Raw genomic sequence first — 14,705 nt, 5'->3', positions numbered from 1 at the left:
CGCGTCATAAATAAAAAGTGCAGCCATGCCGGATTCACTGGGACATTCCGTCCAGACAACAGCTGCATTGTGGCTGTGCTCCAGATATATGGGACGGACTGACACGTGGATGATGTGATGTCCAGCAATGCAGTGGATTCAGGTTTAGGGCAAACACTTTGCCCGTGTTTGAGGCGGCGGAATAACCTGTGTGCTGGGCGACGCTTTTACTGCACTCTGTGTTGCTGCAGGAAATCCCTGTGCGGCATGTGCTGCCATTTGACTGCGTCGGCAACCCCAGGTGCTGCTACCTGCTGGTGTAGTGGAGGAAAGAAAGAAGGAAAGAAGAAAAGACAGAAAGAAAGAAAAATGTGATCAAGTGAAGAAGAAAAGTAAGCTGGCGTGAGCGCCTCCTGCTGGTTGCAGGCTAGAAAAGCAAAAGCCTACAGCACCTGGTATTCCCAGGCGGTCTCCCATCCAAGTACTAACCAGGCCTGACCCTGCTTAGCTTCCGAGATCAGACGAGATCGGGCGTGTTCAGGGTGGTGTGGCCGTAGGCAGAGACCAGCCTCACATTTGCTCCTTTTCTACGTGCCTTCGGGACAGCGCTGGTCTGCTTGTGACTGGAGGCTGTCTCACTGTGGGCAGCTTTGCACAGAGTCCAGGCCGTGGCTGGGGAGGGGGGGTTGCTGGGAGCCAGGAACACACCGAGGCAGGGGCGTAACTACCATAGGTGCAAGGGGTGCAGCTGCTATGGGGCCCAGAGCTGAAGGGGGCCCATCTTTGCTGTCAAACTAATATGTTTTGCATACATTTATCACCATCAGTTGATATATAGGGGGCCCTTACAAACTTTTGCTATGGGGCCCACGAATATCTAGTTACGCCTCTGCACCGAGGACTCGGGCAAGTGTCTGTAATTAGCATTAGTGTTGCAGACAGATTCCTGTGCACTTCAGGTGCTGCTGCTGCTGCTGAAACCTTGCAGACGAGGGCCCACACAAGGCATTGAGGCCCAGAAAAGATGACTGCACCGTGATTCCCTGACGTTTTGAGGTATGACTTACAGACCCGTCCCACCAACACGTAATATGCTACTTTCTGAAGCCATCACTTTCCAGGGCATTCTGATGGCAGCCATTTTGTGGCCTGTCAGATCCTACTCCGATTAGGCCATTTTTAAAAAAGGGCATAGAAGCGCGCAGCGTCATTTCGCATAAAGTTGATTTAAAAGTAAAAGAGCAGCTGGAGGGGGAACGGTGGTAGCCGATGAGAGACGCCAACGAGCAGCGTGACTCAGAGACTACCAAGAAGGCTGGCTGAGACTTGTGGTTCCACGCAGAAGTGGGGAGCTGTACTTCTGTTTCAGAGAGGAGGTAGCATGCGGACTCAGTACAGTACATTGTTGAAACAGAACCATTTCTATGTCCGCAATCATCCATTGCTGTGGAGTCGACAGAGGGTCTATGTACTGGAGAGAGAGATACAGTGGAGAGAGATAAAGTAGCAGCCAATCAGCTCCTAACTGCCATGTTACAGGTTATGTTTGACAAAGCAGTGTAAGGAGCGGGTTGGTTGATACTTTATCTTTCTCCAAGGCTTAGCACAAAGACTCCATAGTGTGTGATACCGTTATACGATTTGGGTACGGGAGACCGACGTTTAGAATGACAGTGGTCACATGACCGAATTCCATCACCTGGGCGGGTAAGTATGTTACGCCCTCCTAACGCTAACCTTTTACCGCAGCCAAACCCTTAGCCTCTCTTCTTGAAGCCTAACCCTCCCCGCCGCAGCCTGACCCTCCCCGGCATACATACGTTTGGGATGGCGGCTGTCGGGATTTCAGACTCTGGATATTTTTTCTGTACTATGCGTATATAGAATTTGTCTTAATCATTCTGTCGGCAGTTTGAGAATGCCGACACGTTGCCTTGTCTCCTCTTTAGCGAAACACCTGATGCCGTTAAGATCACCGCAGGTGCACATGTTCCAATGCAGCCGGTTTCTGTGTCTGCCGCGTGGTCGCGTCATAAATAAAAAGTGCAGCCATGCCGGATTCACTGGGACATTCCGTCCAGACAACAGCTGCATTGTGGCTGTGCTCCAGATATATGGGACGGACTGACACGTGGATGATGTGATGTCCAGCAATGCAGTGGATTCAGGTTTAGGGCAAACACTTTGCCCGTGTTTGAGGCGGCGGAATAACCTGTGTGCTGGGCGACGCTTTTACTGCACTCTGTGTTGCTGCAGGAAATCCCTGTGCGGCATGTGCTGCCATTTGACTGCGTCGGCAACCCCAGGTGCTGCTACCTGCTGGTGTAGTGGAGGAAAGAAAGAAGGAAAGAAGAAAAGACAGAAAGAAAGAAAAATGTGATCAAGTGAAGAAGAAAAGTAAGCTGGCGTGAGCGCCTCCTGCTGGTTGCAGGCTAGAAAAGCAAAAGCCCACAGCACCTGGTATTCCCAGGCGGTCTCCCATCCAGGTACTAACCAGGCCTGACCCTGCTTAGCTTCCGAGATCAGACGAGATCGGGCGTGTTCAGGGTGGTGTGGCCGTAGGCAGAGACCAGCCTCACATTTGCTCCTTTTCTACGTGCCTTCGGGACAGCGCTGGTCTGCTTGTGACTGGAGGCTGTCTCACTGTGGGCAGCTTTGCACAGAGTCCAGGCCGTGGCTGGGGAGGGGGGGTTGCTGGGAGCCAGGAACACACCGAGGACTCGGGCAAGTGTCTGTAATTAGCATTAGTGTTGCAGACAGATTCCTGTGCACTTCAGGTGCTGCTGCTGCTGCTGCTGCTGTAACCTTGCAGACGTGGGCCCACACAAGGCATTGAGGCCCAGAGAAGATGGCTGCACCGTGATTCCCTGACGTTGTGAGGTATGACTTACAGACCCGTCCCACCAACACGTAATATGCTACTTTCTGAAGCCATCACTTTCCAGGGCATTCTGATGGCAGCCATTTTGTGGCCTGTCAGATCCTACTCCGATTAGGCCATTTTTAAAAAAGGGCATAGAAGCGCGCAGCGTCATTTCGCATAAAGTTGATTTAAAAGTAAAAGAGCAGCTGGAGGGGGAACGGTGGTAGCCGATGAGAGACGCCAACGAGCAGCGTGACTCAGAGACTACCAAGAAGGCTGGCTGAGACTTGTGGTTCCACGCAGAAGTGGGGAGCTGTACTTCTGTTTCAGAGAGGAGGTAGCATGCGGACTCAGTACAGTACATTGGTGAAACAGAACCATTTCTATGTCCGCAATCATCCATTGCTGTGGAGTCGACAGAGGGTCTATGTACTGGAGAGAGAGATACAGTGGAGAGAGATAAAGTAGCAGCCAATCAGCTCCTAACTGCCATGTTACAGGTTATGTTTGACAAAGCAGTGTAAGGAGCGGGTTGGTTGATACTTTATCTTTCTCCAAGGCTTAGCACAAAGACTCCATAGTGTGTGATACCGTTATACGATTTGGGTACGGGAGACCGACGTTTAGAATGACAGTGGTCACATGACCGAATTCCATCACCTGGGCGGGTAAGTATGTTACGCCCTCCTAACGCTAACCTTTTACCGCAGCCAAACCCTTAGCCTCTCTTCTTGAAGCCTAACCCTCCCCGCCGCAGCCTGACCCTCCCCGGCATACATACGTTTGGGATGGCGGCTGTCGGGATTTCAGACTCTGGATATTTTTTCTGTACTATGCGTATATAGAATTTGTCTTAATCATTCTGTCGGCAGTTTGAGAATGCCGACACGTTGCCTTGTCTCCTCTTTAGCGAAACACCTGATGCCGTTAAGATCACCGCAGGTGCACATGTTCCAATGCAGCCGGTTTCTGTGTCTGCCGCGTGGTCGCGTCATAAATAAAAAGTGCAGCCATGCCGGATTCACTGGGACATTCCGTCCAGACAACAGCTGCATTGTGGCTGTGCTCCAGATATATGGGACGGACTGACACGTGGATGATGTGATGTCCAGCAATGCAGTGGATTCAGGTTTAGGGCAAACACTTTGCCCGTGTTTGAGGCGGCGGAATAACCTGTGTGCTGGGCGACGCTTTTACTGCACTCTGTGTTGCTGCAGGAAATCCCTGTGCGGCATGTGCTGCCATTTGACTGCGTCGGCAACCCCAGGTGCTGCTACCTGCTGGTGTAGTGGAGGAAAGAAAGAAGGAAAGAAGAAAAGACAGAAAGAAAGAAAAATGTGATCAAGTGAAGAAGAAGAAAAGTAAGCTGGCGTGAGCGCCTCCTGCTGGTTGCAGGCTAGAAAAGCAAAAGCCTACAGCACCTGGTATTCCCAGGCGGTCTCCCATCCAAGTACTAACCAGGCCTGACCCTGCTTAGCTTCCGAGATCAGACGAGATCGGGCGTGTTCAGGGTGGTGTGGCCGTAGGCAGAGACCAGCCTCACATTTGCTCCTTTTCTACGTGCCTTCGGGACAGCGCTGGTCTGCTTGTGACTGGAGGCTGTCTCACTGTGGGCAGCTTTGCACAGAGTCCAGGCCGTGGCTGGGGAGGGGGGGTTGCTGGGAGCCAGGAACACACCGAGGCAGGGGCGTAACTACCATAGGTGCAAGGGGTGCAGCTGCTATGGGGCCCAGAGCTGAAGGGGGCCCATCTTTGCTGTCAAACTAATATGTTTTGCATACATTTATCACCATCAGTTGATATATAGGGGGCCCTTACAAACTTTTGCTATGGGGCCCACGAATATCTAGTTACGCCTCTGCACCGAGGACTCGGGCAAGTGTCTGTAATTAGCATTAGTGTTGCAGACAGATTCCTGTGCACTTCAGGTGCTGCTGCTGCTGCTGCTGCTGAAACCTTGCAGACGAGGGCCCACACAAGGCATTGAGGCCCAGAAAAGATGGCTGCACCGTGATTCCCTGACGTTGTGAGGTATGACTTACAGACCCGTCCCACCAACACGTAATATGCTACTTTCTGAAGCCATCACTTTCCAGGGCATTCTGATGGCAGCCATTTTGTGGCCTGTCAGATCCTACTCCGATTAGGCCATTTTTAAAAAAGGGCATAGAAGCGCGCAGCGTCATTTCGCATAAAGTTGATTTAAAAGTAAAAGAGCAGCTGGAGGGGGAACGGTGGTAGCCGATGAGAGACGCCAACGAGCAGCGTGACTCAGAGACTACCAAGAAGGCTGGCTGAGACTTGTGGTTCCACGCAGAAGTGGGGAGCTGTACTTCTGTTTCAGAGAGGAGGTAGCATGCGGACTCAGTACAGTACATTGTTGAAACAGAACCATTTCTATGTCCGCAATCATCCATTGCTGTAGAGTCGACAGAGGGTCTATGTACTGGAGAGAGAGATACAGTGGAGAGAGATAAAGTAGCAGCCAATCAGCTCCTAACTGCCATGTTACAGGTTATGTTTGACAAAGCAGTGTAAGGAGCGGGTTGGTTGATACTTTATCTTTCTCCAAGGCTTAGCACAAAGACTCCATAGTGTGTGATACCGTTATACGATTTGGGTACGGGAGACCGACGTTTAGAATGACAGTGGTCACATGACCGAATTCCATCACCTGGGCGGGTAAGTATGTTACGCCCTCCTAACGCTAACCTTTTACCGCAGCCAAACCCTTAGCCTCTCTTCTTGAAGCCTAACCCTCCCCGCCGCAGCCTGACCCTCCCCGGCATACATACGTTTGGGATGGCGGCTGTCGGGATTTCAGACTCTGGATATTTTTTCTGTACTATGCGTATATAGAATTTGTCTTAATCATTCTGTCGGCAGTTTGAGAATGCCGACACGTTGCCTTGTCTCCTCTTTAGCGAAACACCTGATGCCGTTAAGATCACCGCAGGTGCACATGTTCCAATGCAGCCGGTTTCTGTGTCTGCCGCGTGGTCGCGTCATAAATAAAAAGTGCAGCCATGCCGGATTCACTGGGACATTCCGTCCAGACAACAGCTGCATTGTGGCTGTGCTCCAGATATATGGGACGGACTGACACGTGGATGATGTGATGTCCAGCAATGCAGTGGATTCAGGTTTAGGGCAAACACTTTGCCCGTGTTTGAGGCGGCGGAATAACCTGTGTGCTGGGCGACGCTTTTACTGCACTCTGTGTTGCTGCAGGAAATCCCTGTGCGGCATGTGCTGCCATTTGACTGCGTCGGCAACCCCTGCTGGTGTAGTGGAGGAAAGAAAGAAGGAAAGAAGAAAAGACAGAAAGAAAGAAAAATGTGATCAAGTGAAGAAGAAAAGTAAGCTGGCGTGAGCGCCTCCTGCTGGTTGCAGGCTAGAAAAGCAAAAGCCTACAGCATCTGGTATTCCCAGGCGGTCTCCCATCCAAGTACTAACCAGGCCTGACCCTGCTTAGCTTCCGAGATCAGACGAGATCGGGCGTGTTCAGGGTGGTGTGGCCGTAGGCAGAGACTAGCCTCACATTTGCTCCTTTTCTACGTGCCTTCGGGACAGCGCTGGTCTGCTTGTGACTGGAGGCTGTCTCACTGTGGGCAGCTTTGCACAGAGTCCAGGCCGTGGCTGGGGAGGGGGGGTTGCTGGGAGCCAGGAACACACCGAGGACTCGGGCAAGTGTCTGTAATTAGCATTAGTGTTGCAGACAGATTCCTGTGCACTTCAGGTGCTGCTGCTGCTGCTGCTGTAACCTTGCAGACGTGGGCCCACACAAGGCATTGAGGCCCAGAGAAGATGGCTGCACCGTGATTCCCTGACGTTGTGAGGTATGACTTACAGACCCGTCCCACCAACACGTAATATGCTACTTTCTGAAGCCATCACTTTCCAGGGCATTCTGATGGCAGCCATTTTGTGGCCTGTCAGATCCTACTCCGATTAGGCCATTTTTAAAAAAGGGCATAGAAGCGCGCAGCGTCATTTCGCATAAAGTTGATTTAAAAGTAAAAGAGCAGCTGGAGGGGGAACGGTGGTAGCCGATGAGAGACGCCAACGAGCAGCGTGACTCAGAGACTACCAAGAAGGCTGGCTGAGACTTGTGGTTCCACGCAGAAGTGGGGAGCTGTACTTCTGTTTCAGAGAGGAGGTAGCATGCGGACTCAGTACAGTACATTGGTGAAACAGAACCATTTCTATGTCCGCAATCATCCATTGCTGTGGAGTCGACAGAGGGTCTATGTACTGGAGAGAGAGATACAGTGGAGAGAGATAAAGTAGCAGCCAATCAGCTCCTAACTGCCATGTTACAGGTTATGTTTGACAAAGCAGTGTAAGGAGCGGGTTGGTTGATACTTTATCTTTCTCCAAGGCTTAGCACAAAGACTCCATAGTGTGTGATACCGTTATACGATTTGGGTACGGGAGACCGACGTTTAGAATGACAGTGGTCACATGACCGAATTCCATCACCTGGGCGGGTAAGTATGTTACGCCCTCCTAACGCTAACCTTTTACCGCAGCCAAACCCTTAGCCTCTCTTCTTGAAGCCTAACCCTCCCCGCCGCAGCCTGACCCTCCCCGGCATACATACGTTTGGGATGGCGGCTGTCGGGATTTCAGACTCTGGATATTTTTTCTGTACTATGCGTATATAGAATTTGTCTTAATCATTCTGTCGGCAGTTTGAGAATGCCGACACGTTGCCTTGTCTCCTCTTTAGCGAAACACCTGATGCCGTTAAGATCACCGCAGGTGCACATGTTCCAATGCAGCCGGTTTCTGTGTCTGCCGCGTGGTCGCGTCATAAATAAAAAGTGCAGCCATGCCGGATTCACTGGGACATTCCGTCCAGACAACAGCTGCATTGTGGCTGTGCTCCAGATATATGGGACGGACTGACACGTGGATGATGTGATGTCCAGCAATGCAGTGGATTCAGGTTTAGGGCAAACACTTTGCCCGTGTTTGAGGCGGCGGAATAACCTGTGTGCTGGGCGACGCTTTTACTGCACTCTGTGTTGCTGCAGGAAATCCCTGTGCGGCATGTGCTGCCATTTGACTGCGTCGGCAACCCCAGGTGCTGCTACCTGCTGGTGTAGTGGAGGAAAGAAAGAAGGAAAGAAGAAAAGACAGAAAGAAAGAAAAATGTGATCAAGTGAAGAAGAAGAAAAGTAAGCTGGCGTGAGCGCCTCCTGCTGGTTGCAGGCTAGAAAAGCAAAAGCCTACAGCACCTGGTATTCCCAGGCGGTCTCCCATCCAAGTACTAACCAGGCCTGACCCTGCTTAGCTTCCGAGATCAGACGAGATCGGGCGTGTTCAGGGTGGTGTGGCCGTAGGCAGAGACCAGCCTCACATTTGCTCCTTTTCTACGTGCCTTCGGGACAGCGCTGGTCTGCTTGTGACTGGAGGCTGTCTCACTGTGGGCAGCTTTGCACAGAGTCCAGGCCGTGGCTGGGGAGGGGGGGTTGCTGGGAGCCAGGAACACACCGAGGCAGGGGCGTAACTACCATAGGTGCAAGGGGTGCAGCTGCTATGGGGCCCAGAGCTGAAGGGGGCCCATCTTTGCTGTCAAACTAATATGTTTTGCATACATTTATCACCATCAGTTGATATATAGGGGGCCCTTACAAACTTTTGCTATGGGGCCCACGAATATCTAGTTACGCCTCTGCACCGAGGACTCGGGCAAGTGTCTGTAATTAGCATTAGTGTTGCAGACAGATTCCTGTGCACTTCAGGTGCTGCTGCTGCTGCTGCTGCTGAAACCTTGCAGACGAGGGCCCACACAAGGCATTGAGGCCCAGAAAAGATGGCTGCACCGTGATTCCCTGACGTTGTGAGGTATGACTTACAGACCCGTCCCACCAACACGTAATATGCTACTTTCTGAAGCCATCACTTTCCAGGGCATTCTGATGGCAGCCATTTTGTGGCCTGTCAGATCCTACTCCGATTAGGCCATTTTTAAAAAAGGGCATAGAAGCGCGCAGCGTCATTTCGCATAAAGTTGATTTAAAAGTAAAAGAGCAGCTGGAGGGGGAACGGTGGTAGCCGATGAGAGACGCCAACGAGCAGCGTGACTCAGAGACTACCAAGAAGGCTGGCTGAGACTTGTGGTTCCACGCAGAAGTGGGGAGCTGTACTTCTGTTTCAGAGAGGAGGTAGCATGCGGACTCAGTACAGTACATTGTTGAAACAGAACCATTTCTATGTCCGCAATCATCCATTGCTGTAGAGTCGACAGAGGGTCTATGTACTGGAGAGAGAGATACAGTGGAGAGAGATAAAGTAGCAGCCAATCAGCTCCTAACTGCCATGTTACAGGTTATGTTTGACAAAGCAGTGTAAGGAGCGGGTTGGTTGATACTTTATCTTTCTCCAAGGCTTAGCACAAAGACTCCATAGTGTGTGATACCGTTATACGATTTGGGTACGGGAGACCGACGTTTAGAATGACAGTGGTCACATGACCGAATTCCATCACCTGGGCGGGTAAGTATGTTACGCCCTCCTAACGCTAACCTTTTACCGCAGCCAAACCCTTAGCCTCTCTTCTTGAAGCCTAACCCTCCCCGCCGCAGCCTGACCCTCCCCGGCATACATACGTTTGGGATGGCGGCTGTCGGGATTTCAGACTCTGGATATTTTTTCTGTACTATGCGTATATAGAATTTGTCTTAATCATTCTGTCGGCAGTTTGAGAATGCCGACACGTTGCCTTGTCTCCTCTTTAGCGAAACACCTGATGCCGTTAAGATCACCGCAGGTGCACATGTTCCAATGCAGCCGGTTTCTGTGTCTGCCGCGTGGTCGCGTCATAAATAAAAAGTGCAGCCATGCCGGATTCACTGGGACATTCCGTCCAGACAACAGCTGCATTGTGGCTGTGCTCCAAATATATGGGACGGACTGACACGTGGATGATGTGATGTCCAGCAATGCAGTGGATTCAGGTTTAGGGCAAACACTTTGCCCGTGTTTGAGGCGGCGGAATAACCTGTGTGCTGGGCGACGCTTTTACTGCACTCTGTGTTGCTGCAGGAAATCCCTGTGCGGCATGTGCTGCCATTTGACTGCGTCGGCAACCCCAGGTGCTGCTACCTGCTGGTGTAGTGGAGGAAAGAAAGAAGGAAAGAAGAAAAGACAGAAAGAAAGAAAAATGTGATCAAGTGAAGAAGAAGAAAAGTAAGCTGGCGTGAGCGCCTCCTGCTGGTTGCAGGCTAGAAAAGCAAAAGCCTACAGCACCTGGTATTCCCAGGCGGTCTCCCATCCAAGTACTAACCAGGCCTGACCCTGCTTAGCTTCCGAGATCAGACGAGATCGGGCGTGTTCAGGGTGGTGTGGCCGTAGGCAGAGACCAGCCTCACATTTGCTCCTTTTCTACATGCCTTCGGGACAGCGCTGGTCTGCTTGTGACTGGAGGCTGTCTCACTGTGGGCAGCTTTGCACAGAGTCCAGGCCGTGGCTGGGGAGGGGGGGTTGCTGGGAGCCAGGAACACACCGAGGACTCGGGCAAGTGTCTGTAATTAGCATTAGTGTTGCAGACAGATTCCTGTGCACTTCAGGTGCTGCTGCTGCTGCTGCTGCTGAAACCTTGCAGACGAGGGCCCACACAAGGCATTGAGGCCCAGAAAAGATGGCTGCACCGTGATTCCCTGACGTTGTGAGGTATGACTTACAGACCCGTCCCACCAACACGTAATATGCTACTTTCTGAAGCCATCACTTTCCAGGGCATTCTGATGGCAGCCATTTTGTGGCCTGTCAGATCCTACTCCGATTAGGCCATTTTTAAAAAAGGGCATAGAAGCGCGCAGCGTCATTTCGCATAAAGTTGATTTAAAAGTAAAAGAGCAGCTGGAGGGGGAACGGTGGTAGCCGATGAGAGACGCCAACGAGCAGCGTGACTCAGAGACTACCAAGAAGGCTGGCTGAGACTTGTGGTTCCACGCAGAAGTGGGGAGCTGTACTTCTGTTTCAGAGAGGAGGTAGCATGCGGACTCAGTACAGTACATTGTTGAAACAGAACCATTTCTATGTCCGCAATCATCCATTGCTGTGGAGTCGACAGAGGGTCTATGTACTGGAGAGAGAGATACAGTGGAGAGAGATAAAGTAGCAGCCAATCAGCTCCTAACTGCCATGTTACAGGTTATGTTTGACAAAGCAGTGTAAGGAGCGGGTTGGTTGATACTTTATCTTTCTCCAAGGCTTAGCACAAAGACTCCATAGTGTGTGATACCGTTATACGATTTGGGTACGGGAGACCGACGTTTAGAATGACAGTGGTCACATGACCGAATTCCATCACCTGGGCGGGTAAGTATGTTACGCCCTCCTAACGCTAACCTTTTACCGCAGCCAAACCCTTAGCCTCTCTTCTTGAAGCCTAACCCTCCCCGCCGCAGCCTGACCCTCCCCGGCATACATACGTTTGGGATGGCGGCTGTCGGGATTTCAGACTCTGGATATTTTTTCTGTACTATGCGTATATAGAATTTGTCTTAATCATTCTGTCGGCAGTTTGAGAATGCCGACACGTTGCCTTGTCTCCTCTTTAGCGAAACACCTGATGCCGTTAAGATCACCGCAGGTGCACATGTTCCAATGCAGCCGGTTTCTGTGTCTGCCGCGTGGTCGCGTCATAAATAAAAAGTGCAGCCATGCCGGATTCACTGGGACATTCCGTCCAGACAACAGCTGCATTGTGGCTGTGCTCCAGATATATGGGACGGACTGACACGTGGATGATGTGATGTCCAGCAATGCAGTGGATTCAGGTTTAGGGCAAACACTTTGCCCGTGTTTGAGGCGGCGGAATAACCTGTGTGCTGGGCGACGCTTTTACTGCACTCTGTGTTGCTGCAGGAAATCCCTGTGCGGTATGTGCTGCCATTTGACTGCGTCGGCAACCCCAGGTGCTGCTACCTGCTGGTGTAGTGGAGGAAAGAAAGAAGGAAAGAAGAAAAGACAGAAAGAAAGAAAAATGTGATCAAGTGAAGAAGAAGAAAAGTAAGCTGGCGTGAGCGCCTCCTGCTGGTTGCAGGCTAGAAAAGCAAAAGCCTACAGCACCTGGTATTCCCAGGCGGTCTCCCATCCAAGTACTAACCAGGCCTGACCCTGCTTAGCTTCCGAGATCAGACGAGATCGGGCGTGTTCAGGGTGGTGTGGCCGTAGGCAGAGACCAGCCTCACATTTGCTCCTTTTCTACGTGCCTTCGGGACAGCGCTGGTCTGCTTGTGACTGGAGGCTGTCTCACTGTGGGCAGCTTTGCACAGAGTCCAGGCCGTGGCTGGGGAGGGGGGGTTGCTGGGAGCCAGGAACACACCGAGGACTCGGGCAAGTGTCTGTAATTAGCATTAGTGTTGCAGACAGATTCCTGTGCACTTCAGGTGCTGCTGCTGCTGCTGCTGCTGTAACCTTGCAGACGTGGGCCCACACAAGGCATTGAGGCCCAGAAAAGATGGCTGCACCGTGATTCCCTGACGTTGTGAGGTATGACTTACAGACCCGTCCCACCAACACGTAATATGCTACTTTCTGAAGCCATCACTTTCCAGGGCATTCTGATGGCAGCCATTTTGTGGCCTGTCAGATCCTACTCCGATTAGGCCATTTTTAAAAAAGGGCATAGAAGCGCGCAGCGTCATTTCGCATAAAGTTGATTTAAAAGTAAAAGAGCAGCTGGAGGGGGAACGGTGGTAGCCGATGAGAGACGCCAACGAGCAGCGTGACTCAGAGACTACCAAGAAGGCTGGCTGAGACTTGTGGTTCCACGCAGAAGTGGGGAGCTGTACTTCTGTTTCAGAGAGGAGGTAGCATGCGGACTCAGTACAGTACATTGGTGAAACAGAACCATTTCTATGTCCGCAATCATCCATTGCTGTGGAGTCGACAGAGGGTCTATGTACTGGAGAGAGGGATACAGTGGAGAGAGATAAAGTAGCAGCCAATCAGCTCCTAACTGCCATGTTACAGGTTATGTTTGACAAAGCAGTGTAAGGAGCGGGTTGGTTGATACTTTATCTTTCTCCAAGGCTTAGCACAAAGACTCCATAGTGTGTGATACCGTTATACGATTTGGGTACGGGAGACCGACGTTTAGAATGACAGTGGTCACATGACCGAATTCCATCACCTGGGCGGGTAAGTATGTTACGCCCTCCTAACGCTAACCTTTTACCGCAGCCAAACCCTTAGCCTCTCTTTTTGAAGCCTAACCCTCCCCGCCGCAGCCTGACCCTCCCCGGCATACATACGTTTGGGATGGCAGCTGTCGGGATTTCAGACTCTGGATATTTTTTCTGTACTATGCGTATATAGAATTTGTCTTAATCATTCTGTCGGCAGTTTGAGAATGCCGACACGTTGCCTTGTCTCCTCTTTAGCGAAACACCTGATGCCGTTAAGATCACCGCAGGTGCACATGTTCCAATGCAGCCGGTTTCTGTGTCTGCCGCGTGGTCGCGTCATAAATAAAAAGTGCAGCCATGCCGGATTCACTGGGACATTCCGTCCAGACAACAGCTGCATTGTGGCTGTGCTCCAGATATATGGGACGGACTGACACGTGGATGATGTGATGTCCAGCAATGCAGTGGATTCAGGTTTAGGGCAAACACTTTGCCCGTGTTTGAGGCGGCGGAATAACCTGTGTGCTGGGCGACGCTTTTACTGCACTCTGTGTTGCTGCAGGAAATCCCTGTGCGGCATGTGCTGCCATTTGACTGCGTCGGCAACCCCAGGTGCTGCTACCTGCTGGTGTAGTGGAGGAAAGAAAGAAGGAAAGAAGAAAAGACAGAAAGAAAGAAAAATGTGATCAAGTGAAGAAGAAGAAGAAGAAAAGTAAGCTGGCGTGAGCGCCTCCTGCTGGTTGCAGGCTAGAAAAGCAAAAGCCTACAGCACCTGGTATTCCCAGGCGGTCTCCCATCCAAGTACTAACCAGGCCTGACCCTGCTTAGCTTCCGAGATCAGACGAGATCGGGCGTGTTCATGGTGGTGTGGCCGTAGGCAGAGACCAGCCTCACATTTGCTCCTTTTCTACGTGCCTTCGGGACAGCGCTGGTCTGCTTGTGACTGAAGGCTGTCTCACTGTGGGCAGCTTTGCACAGAGTCCAGGCCGTGGCTGGGGAGGGGGGGTTGCTGGGAGCCATAACCACACCGAGGACTCGGGCAAGTGTCTGTAATTAGTGTTGCAGACAGATTCCTGTGCACTTCAGGGTGTGGCAGAGCAACAGAGTCAGGCCCATGGTGCAGCAGAGTCAGGCCCAGGGTGCGGCAGAGCAGCAGAATCAGGCCCAGGTTGCAACAGTGCAGCAGAGTCAGGCCAAGGTTGCGGCAGAGCAGCAGAGTCAGGCCCAGGTTGCAGCAGAGCAGCAGAGTCAGGCCCAGGGTGCGGCAGAGCAGCAGAGTCAGGCCCAGCATGCGGCAGAGCAGCAGAGTCAGGCCCAGGGTGCGGCAGAGCAGCAGAGTCAGGCCCAGGGTGCGGCAGAGCACAGAGTCAGGCCCAGCGTGCGGCAGAGCAGCAGAGTCAGGCCCAGGGTGCGGCAGAGCAGCAGAGTCAGGCCCAGGGTGCGGCAGAGCACAGAGTCAGGCCCATGGTGCAGCAGAGTCAGGCCCAGGGTACGACAGAGCAGCACACACAGCCCAGAGGCACCAGCCACACTGACACCACAGTATATAACAGGATACGTAGCAGAGTCAGGCTCAGGGTGCAGCAGAGCAGCAGAGTCAGGCCCAGGTTGCGGCAGAGCAGCAGAGTCAGGCCCAGGGAGTAGCAGAGCAGCAGAGTCAGGCCCAGGGTGCGGCAGAGCAGCAGATTCAGGCCCAGGTTGCAGCAGAGTCAGGCCCA

General features: G+C 52.0%; 8 non-coding genes across 8 annotated transcripts; all 8 read right to left on the bottom strand.

Annotated features, from left to right (window-relative positions):
- Positions 1-419: 419 nt before the first annotated feature.
- Positions 420-538, bottom strand: LOC146056379 (5S ribosomal RNA). Its single transcript, XR_014469180.1, has one exon. It is a non-coding gene; the product is annotated as a 5S ribosomal RNA (ribosomal RNA).
- Positions 539-2,424: 1,886 nt separating this feature from the next.
- On the bottom strand, positions 2,425-2,543 carry LOC146056481 (5S ribosomal RNA). The gene has a single exon (XR_014469273.1). It is a non-coding gene; the product is annotated as a 5S ribosomal RNA (ribosomal RNA).
- Positions 2,544-4,251: 1,708 nt separating this feature from the next.
- On the bottom strand, positions 4,252-4,370 carry LOC146056366 (5S ribosomal RNA). Its single transcript, XR_014469169.1, has one exon. It is a non-coding gene; the product is annotated as a 5S ribosomal RNA (ribosomal RNA).
- Positions 4,371-6,249: 1,879 nt separating this feature from the next.
- LOC146056494 (5S ribosomal RNA) lies at positions 6,250-6,368 on the bottom strand. The gene has a single exon (XR_014469285.1). It is a non-coding gene; the product is annotated as a 5S ribosomal RNA (ribosomal RNA).
- A 1,705-nt stretch (positions 6,369-8,073) lies between these two features.
- On the bottom strand, positions 8,074-8,192 carry LOC146056354 (5S ribosomal RNA). Its single transcript, XR_014469158.1, has one exon. It is a non-coding gene; the product is annotated as a 5S ribosomal RNA (ribosomal RNA).
- Positions 8,193-10,087: 1,895 nt separating this feature from the next.
- On the bottom strand, positions 10,088-10,206 carry LOC146056342 (5S ribosomal RNA). Its single transcript, XR_014469147.1, has one exon. It is a non-coding gene; the product is annotated as a 5S ribosomal RNA (ribosomal RNA).
- A 1,708-nt stretch (positions 10,207-11,914) lies between these two features.
- LOC146056536 (5S ribosomal RNA) lies at positions 11,915-12,033 on the bottom strand. The gene has a single exon (XR_014469321.1). It is a non-coding gene; the product is annotated as a 5S ribosomal RNA (ribosomal RNA).
- Positions 12,034-13,747: 1,714 nt separating this feature from the next.
- On the bottom strand, positions 13,748-13,866 carry LOC146056490 (5S ribosomal RNA). The gene has a single exon (XR_014469281.1). It is a non-coding gene; the product is annotated as a 5S ribosomal RNA (ribosomal RNA).
- Between the last annotated feature and the right edge of the window lie 839 nt (positions 13,867-14,705).

This window comes from Crinia signifera, unplaced genomic scaffold (genome assembly GCF_055691185.1).
Source record: "Crinia signifera unplaced genomic scaffold, ASM5569118v1 HAP2_SCAFFOLD_80, whole genome shotgun sequence".
Taxonomy (NCBI): Eukaryota; Metazoa; Chordata; class Amphibia; order Anura; family Myobatrachidae; genus Crinia; species Crinia signifera.
Note: the sequence above shows the minus strand (reverse complement) of the source record. Positions and strands in the feature narration are given on the sequence as shown.